Source organism: Eutrema salsugineum, unplaced genomic scaffold (assembly GCF_000478725.1).
Source record: "Eutrema salsugineum unplaced genomic scaffold, Eutsalg1_0 scaffold_3, whole genome shotgun sequence".
Classification (NCBI taxonomy): domain Eukaryota; kingdom Viridiplantae; phylum Streptophyta; class Magnoliopsida; order Brassicales; family Brassicaceae; genus Eutrema; species Eutrema salsugineum.
Genome location: NW_006256756.1, coordinates 14,890,928 through 14,898,941, shown reverse-complemented (window position 1 = coordinate 14,898,941; position 8,014 = coordinate 14,890,928). Strand labels below are relative to the sequence as shown.

Genomic DNA, 8,014 nt, shown 5'->3' with positions numbered 1-8,014 from the left:
AGAAATAAACAACAACAAGATTTCTTACGTGAAAACGAGATATCGGATTAGATTAATCAAGTTTCACAAAAGAGGCAAGTTCTTAAATCTAAAACAGGCAGGAAATAAGATAAGATAAAAGATCCTTAGGTTTCTGGTCCAAAAATCTATTTATATTGAAGGGTAAGTGTCGTGGGTCAGCCTGGAACAAACCGGGTAATGAGTGAGCACCACGGTGTGTGAGAGTGAAGCCGAGGTCTTGATGCCGAGGGGTGCACGTGAGCAAAGATCAAGGTGAAGATCTCATGAAGAACACGTCAAGAACATGCATAAACCCTAGTCTTCAATCCATCTTCACGTGTGTTCTCCAAGTCACTTTGTTCTTGAATCTGGTTTCGTGACAAGGGACCTCGGCATGCAATGCCTTGATCTGGTTCACGTTCAACACTTAGTCATATTCAGCTTCACTTCTCTTGCATGCCTCGATCTTGATGTACCGAGGAGTTAGTGATATGTCTATATTTTACATCATTTAGATTGCATTATAGAGTCCTCATCATGTGTTTTCTCATGTAAATTGAGTCTTTAGGCGTTAAAATAGGACTTAGGGCTTGCATTAGGTCCCAAAGAGTTTTGCATGTTTTGAAGTCTTTATCAGGAGCTTTGGAGACCAATTGGAGCCTAAGAAGAGGAACAGAAAAGAAAACGGTGAAGAAAAGGGTCAAAAATGGTGAAAACCGCTTGGAGGAATTTCTCGGCCAAATCTCGTACCAGCTGGTCGGAAACCTCGGCCAAAATGTTTACCAGACGCTCATTACCGGCCAAAAACCTTACCGATCGGCTAGAATCGAGTATCGAGTGCAAAATACCACGGGACAAGTTTTTGACCGAGGCAAGAATTTTTACGACCAAAAAGCTTACCGCGGTACACAGCCCTCGGCCATTTTTCTTACCGCGGGAAGGTTTTTACGACCAAAAGTTGTCCTTGCCCGCGCAATTCAGAGATCAGCAATCCGGGGAACCTTCCGGTACGAATCAGTTGGCGGGGTCTTCACCAAAGTTGGAGATAATCAAGCAAAGATTCCAGAACAGTTAGAATCATCCAATTCGGACCAGTGGAGAGAAAGATATGGCTTCCGGAGCATTCACCAGCATTGCGCGTACCCGAGAACTGAACGGCGAACTTCAAAGATCAAGGCGGACGGAGCCCCTCCAGACCGAACCAGCTTACCCGGTCTTCACCAAAGTTCGAGATCCATGGAAGATATTCTCAGAGCATTTGGAATCGCTCAATTCGGAGCAAAGGTTTGGAAGATAGGGTCTCCGGAGTTCACATCGGTCTAAAAGTCTATTTTCCGGTGATTTCAATGCGGCGCAAAGATGTTAAATCCAGGAAGCCTTCCACTCCCCAAGCTCCGATGGTTTCTTCACCAAAGTTCGAGATTATTGAGTCATCTTGACTTTGGAACTGGTCCCAGAGCAATTGGAGTCGTGTGCTGAAAGTTACTGCTTCCGGAAGGTGACATGGTCGATACAAGCCTAAAAGAGTTGCGATATGCGCTAAGTATTCTCACAAGCCTGGGTATCTTTACCTTGGCATCACTCAAGTCGAGGCTCATATCTTGGAAGTATTCTGGACTAGACCTCGTGCCAAAGCCTTGGCATGGTTAGATCGAGGCATGCATACGTAAGAACTGAAGCTGGAAACGACTAAGTGTTGAAAGTACACCTCGGTGTAATGACCTCGGCGTGCATGCCGGACTGTGTTCTCCCAAGCACCTCGACATCATGACCCCTCGACATTTTATCCCGAGGTCCCTTGTCACGAACCCAGAATCAAGAACAGAATGGCTTAAGAACATACACGTGAGGATAGATCAAAGACTAGGGTTCATGCATGTTCTTGACGTGTTCTTCACGAGATCTTCATCTGGATCCTTGCTCACGTGCACGCCTCGACATGAAGACCTCAGCTTCACTTTCCGACACACCGTGGCACTCTCCCATCAACCCAAGAAGGCGGTTCAGTACCCGGTTTGTTCCGGGCTGACCCGCGACACTTTCCCTTTGCTATAAATACATTTTGAGACTAAAAACCTAGTTATCTTATCTCTTATCTGTTTTTAGCTCTAAGAACTTGCCTCTTTCGTGAAACTTGATTAATCTAATCCGATATCTCGTTTTTGCATCAGAATCTTGTTCTTTCTTTATTTCTTTTATCATCCAACATCAAACTCCTTATCATGACTAGCTACACGTCTTGCAAAGGACTTAGTGAGCTCGTTATGATCAGTGAGTAGTCGTTTAAGCGGCTTTAGATAGGTAGATTAGGGTGCTTTCAAGGTGGATTAATGGGTTTAGGTGTCTAGTCTTGCATGTTTCATTCCTTAACCGACGAGATCTCTAAGCTGGATCCAAGCACATCACTTGAGGTTCAGATCTGAGACATATCTCGCATCAGAAGTGTTTGTAGAAATGTCTGAACCACTCGGTTAAGGGTTTAAGAGTCTTTCACCGCGAGAGTGATAGTTTGTTCTCTTAAATGACGTTTTGGAACCGATTCTTATTGCTGACTGATTCATGCTTCTCAAAAGGGATTTTGGTATGAAAGAGGATCAGTTTAGAGGTTTAATACTTTCATGAGAAGATTAACGTGCCTTGAGTTCAAAGTCAAATGAAATCGCTTGATAAAATGATTCATTAGCCCCTTAGTCTAACTTGGAAGCACCCGAGTCAAATATCCTGTCTAAAGCTTCTGCCTTTATCATTCATTACCATCATCTGAATCACCTGTTTGTTATTTGCATCTTGATTAGTTTAAATCTCTGCTTTTATTTAACTTTATTGCTCATTTGCCTGTTAATCATCCTCACCAAACTTTTATCATCTTGTCTTGACTTAAGTGAACAAATGACATAGGCTAGTGTCTCGTTTACAAGCTTGGTTTGACACCCCTTATACTACTTTGACAAGGGGATTGATAACCCTTCTAAGAGCCTGAAAACTCTTAGTTATCAATTGGCGCCGTTGCCAACTTGTAGGAGCATTAGTCTCTTGTTTGTTCTTGAGTTCAAGCTTTTCTTTCCTTTGTTTTACTAACTTCTTTCCAAGTTCTTGTTTTGTTTTCAGGTGCATGAATACCAGGTCTCGGAGCACAGGATCGCTTTTCCCATACGACGATAACATCGACAGATTAGAAAGGCGAGCTCGCGAGAGAGAACGACACTTTGACAGACTTGGAATGGCAGAACAACAGAGAATGGAGCAACAGGCTCAGGCAGCCGAGCACCAGGCTCAGGCTAATCAGGCGCAGGCAGGAAGAAATGAACAACAAGCCTATGTTAATCAGCAACAAGCTCAAAGAAACGAACGGCTTGCTCAGCAAAACCAACACCAAGCGAATAGAAATGAACAACAAGCCCATCATGTTCATCCGCCACCGCCCCAAGTTCAGATACAACATCCTCCAATCTGTGTTGGAGAGAATGACCGAGCTAATGCGCACCAATACCGAGCTGGGATTCAAGCTCCACCAGTTCAAAACAACAACTTTGAAGTTAAAGCTTCCCTGCTCAATATGGTGCAAAACTCAAAGTTCCACGGTCTGGCTGGAGAAGACCCTCTCGAGCATCTAGATCAATTTGATCGGGTTTGCGACTTAACCAAGATAAATGGCGTCTCCGAAGATAGCTTCAAGCTACGCTTGTTCCCTTTCAGCCTCGGTGATAAAGCACACCAGTGGGAAAAGAATATACCGAGGGGTTCTATACAAACCTGGGAGCAGTGTAAACTGGCGTTCTTATCAAAGTTCTTTTCCACATCACGCACGGCTAAGCTCAGGAATCAGATCTCAAGTTTCACGCAGCACAATAACGAGAGCTTTAGTGAAGCTTGGGAACGGTTTAGAAGCTACACTAACCAATGCCCACACCACGGCTTCTCAGAGGCATCCCTCTTGAGTACTTTATACCGAGGTGCACTCCCCAAGATCAGAAACCAACTCGATACAGCTTCAAATGGGAATTTTCTTGGAAAAGAGATCACTGCGGCAATGGAACTAGTTGAGAACCTAGCCTTGTCCAATGACACGTATGGAGAGGACTTTGATAGAGCAAACCGTACAGAGGGATCTAGTGATGAACAGCGCATGAAAAAGGATATAAGAGAGCTTCAGAGTAAGCTTGACAAGGTTTTGATGGCGACTCAAAAGCCAATACACTTTGTAGGTGAGTTTGATGAGCAAGGGCCAAGTTTTGACAATGTCAATGAAGATGGTCTAACACAAGAGGAGCTGAATTACATAGGGAATCAGCAGAGGTATCAGCGGTTTAACAACTACAACAGTAACCCAAACCTCTCATACAGAAACCCGAATGTAGCTAACCTTCAAGACCAAGTGTACCCTGCTCAACAACAACAACAAAGCTATGCTCAAAAGGCTCCTTTTCAGAATACCTTCCAGCCCAAGCAACAGTTCAGTGGGCAACAGCACGGCTACAGTCAGCAGAATCAAGCGGCTCAGAGTAACAACTTCAACAACCAACCGCCGCAACACAAGTTTCCACCAGGGTTCCATCCGCAGCCGATGGGTAATCAACAACAGATTCAGGGAACGGGTCAGAATCAAATGGGGAACGACGTCTGTGGGATACTACAGCAACTGTTACAGGGCCAGCAAAGGGTTGAGAGCCAGCACGCGACAATGCAGCAAGATATCAGAGAGCTTAAGCAGAATCAAGCTTCTACATCATCAAGAGGCCCGGCTTTACCAGGTAAACCGGAGCCGAACCCTAAAGAGTATGTGAACGCCATCACATTGAGGAGTGGTAAGGAATTACAAACTCCAACGCCTAAGACAAAGCTCATTGAGGCCAATGAGCAATTAGAGGGGGAGGCAGCCTCAGACGATGCGTGTAAAGAAGCGGTCTTAGAGAAGGAACCGATCAAGGACAAAGGAAAAGAGGTGGAAAAGACAACCGAGCTTGAAAAGCCCTATGTTCCACCACCACCTTATCAACCCAAGATACCGTTCCCAGGGCGTTTCAAAAAGAAAATCCTAGACAAGGCCAAGGTGGTCTTTGAGAAACACTTGGAGAACACGCAACTCACCTTACCCAGTATAGATGCTTTCTTAGCTATACCCCAGCTTGGGAAGTTTCTAAAGGACGCGATCCTCAACAAGACAAAGGAGCTCCAGGGTATGGTGATACTGAGCCATGAGTGCAGTGCCATAATACAAAGAAGATCTATACCAAGGAAGCTATCCGATCCGGGCAGCTTCACTTTGCCGTGTGCTTTAGGTCACCTGAAGTTCTCAAACTGTTTATGTGACCTTGGAGCTTCTGTGAGCTTAATGCCTTACACGGTGGCCAAGAGATTGGGATACAAATGCTACAAGCCAGCCAAGATCTCTCTTGTATTAGCTGATAGATCGGTTAGATTACCGGTGGGGTTGCTTGAGGATCTACCTTTGAGGATTGGTGAGATAGAAATCCCCACGGACTTCATAGTTCTTGAGATGGACGAGGAACCATTAGACCCTATCATCTTGGGCCGACCGTTCTTAGCAACCGCAGGAGCCATAATAGATGTGAGAGGAGGAATGATTGAACTACACATCGGTTCCGAGACTATGAAGTTCAACGTGAAGGAAATGATGAAGAAACTGACCATTGGAGGTCAGGTTTTCTATGTGGAGGTAATGGAGGAGCTGGCTGATGAGCTTCTTGAAGAGTTGAACGCAGAGGATCCATTACAAGTGGTCTTAACGCGGGAACAAAGCGAGCACGGGTACTTGAACGAGGAAAGCGAGGTGTACAAGCGTCTTTTGGACCAACCAAGGGAACTTGGAGCTGAGGCGAGGTTTTTGGAGCTCCACACGAGCAGCCTCGACATTCTAGAAAGCGAGGAGTCAAAGGGAAAAGAAGAGACACCTCGGGATATCATGGCCGTGACAACTCATACCGAGGCCCATGGTAAACCGCGCGAGAATGAAGCAAAGGCCGAGGAAGCTGTTCCGGGCCAATGCAGCTTTGATGCCGATTCGAATGAGGTAGACGCACCCCCTGTTGAGCTCAAGCCTCTACAAACAGGGCTCATGTATGCATTCTTAGGTCTAAACTCTACTTTTCCTGTGATCATAGACGATAACTTGCTTGAGCATGAGGAACGTGCGTTACTTAGTGAAATAAGGAAATTCAGGAGAGCCATAGGGTATTCCTTGGCTGACATTAGAGGAATCTCTCCTGATATATGCACCCACAGGATCCACCTAGAGGACCAAGCCATGTCCTCTATTGAGCACCAACGTCGACTTAACCCGAACCTCAAAGAGGTGGTTAAGAAGGAGATACTAAAGCTCCTTGAGGCAGGGATAATATATCCAATCTCTGACTCTCGGTGGGTATCTCCTGTACACGTTGTGCCCAAGAAAGGTGGGATCACGGTGGTGAAAAACGATAAGGATGAACTCATAGCCCAAAGAACTATAACCGGCCATCGCATGTGCATTGACTATAGGAAATTGAATTCTGCATCAAGAAAAGATCATTTTCCTTTACCATTCATTGATCAAATGCTTGAACGGTTAGCTAATCATCCTTATTTTTGTTTTCTCGATGGATACTCGGGGTTCTTTCAAATACCTATAGACCCCCGAGATCAAGAGAAAACGACATTCACCTGCCCTTATGGCACTTATGCTTATAGAAGAATGCCATTCGGTTTGTGTAATGCACCGGCCACTTTTCAAAGATGTATGATGCACATTTTCTCTGATCTAATTGAAGAGAAAGTTGAGGTGTTTATGGATGACTTCTCCGTATACGGCTCCTCTTTCTCCGAATGTCTTGCTAATCTTTCTCAGGTTCTCAAGCGGTGTGAGGAGCATAGGCTTGTCTTAAACTGAGAAAAGTGTCATTTCATGGTCCAAGAAGGCATTGTCTTGGGACACAAGGTATCAGAGAAAGGCATCGAGGTGGATAAGGCCAAGATCGAGGTGATGGTGAACTTACAAGCCCCGAATTCTGTGAAAGGAATAAGAAGCTTCCTTGGCCACGCTGGGTTCTATAGACGGTTCATCAAGGATTTCTCCAAGATAGCCAGGCCTTTGACCAGGTTATTGTGCAAAGAAGTGGATTTCAACTTTGATGAAGAATGTGAGGAAGCGTTCAAGAGAATCAAGGAGGCTTTGTGCACCGATTGTACAAGCCCCTGATTGGTCTTTACCATTTGAAGTGATGACCGATGCATCTGATTATGCTGTAGGAGCTGTCTTGGGACAGAAGAAAGATAAGAAGCTCCATGTGATCTACTATGCCAGCCCCACTTTGGACTCGGCTCAAGAAAAGTATGCCACCACCGAGAAGGAAATGCTTGCCATTGTATTTGCATTTGACAAATTCAGGAGTTATCTAGTGGGATCAAAGGTCACGGTTTACACAGATCACGCGGCTTTGAGGTACCTGATGTCTAAGAAGGACGCTAAGCCGAGGCTTTTGAGATGGGTCTTATTGCTCCAAGAATTTGACATGGAGATACTTGATAAGAAGGGCATTGAAAACGGAGCCGCAGATCACCTCTCAAGGCTGAGGATTGAAGAACAGGTCCCTATAGATGATGCTTTACCCGAGGAACATCTCATGTTAGTCCGGTCTTACTTAGAGGTGGAGGAAGCCAATACGATCAAGGAAAGAAGCCTTCCATGGTTCGCGGATCTTGTGAACTACTTGTCTTGCGGATTAGAGCCACCAGACCTTGATACTTATCAGAGGAAGAAGTTCTTTAGAGATGTGATGAGGTATCATTGGGATGAGCCGTATCTTTATGTGCTTAACAAGGACCATCTCTATAGGCGAAGCTTGGCCGAAGAATAGATCCATCCAGTGCTACAAGAATGCCACGGCTCATCGTATGGTGGTCATTTAGGTGCGTTCAAGACAGTTGCCAAGGTTCTACAGAGCAGTTTCTGGTGGCCGACCATGTTCAAAGACGCCCAGGAAATGGTCTCGAGGTGTGAAGCTTGTCAAAGGCACGG

The 8,014-nt window shown here is 45.3% G+C and overlaps 1 non-coding gene across 1 annotated transcript; it reads right to left on the bottom strand.

Annotated features, from left to right (window-relative positions):
• Nucleotides 1–3,811: 3,811 nt before the first annotated feature.
• LOC112085924 lies at nt 3,812–3,918 on the bottom strand. The gene has a single exon (XR_002899202.1). It is a non-coding gene; the product is annotated as a small nucleolar RNA R71 (small nucleolar RNA).
• Nucleotides 3,919–8,014: the final 4,096 nt, after the last annotated feature.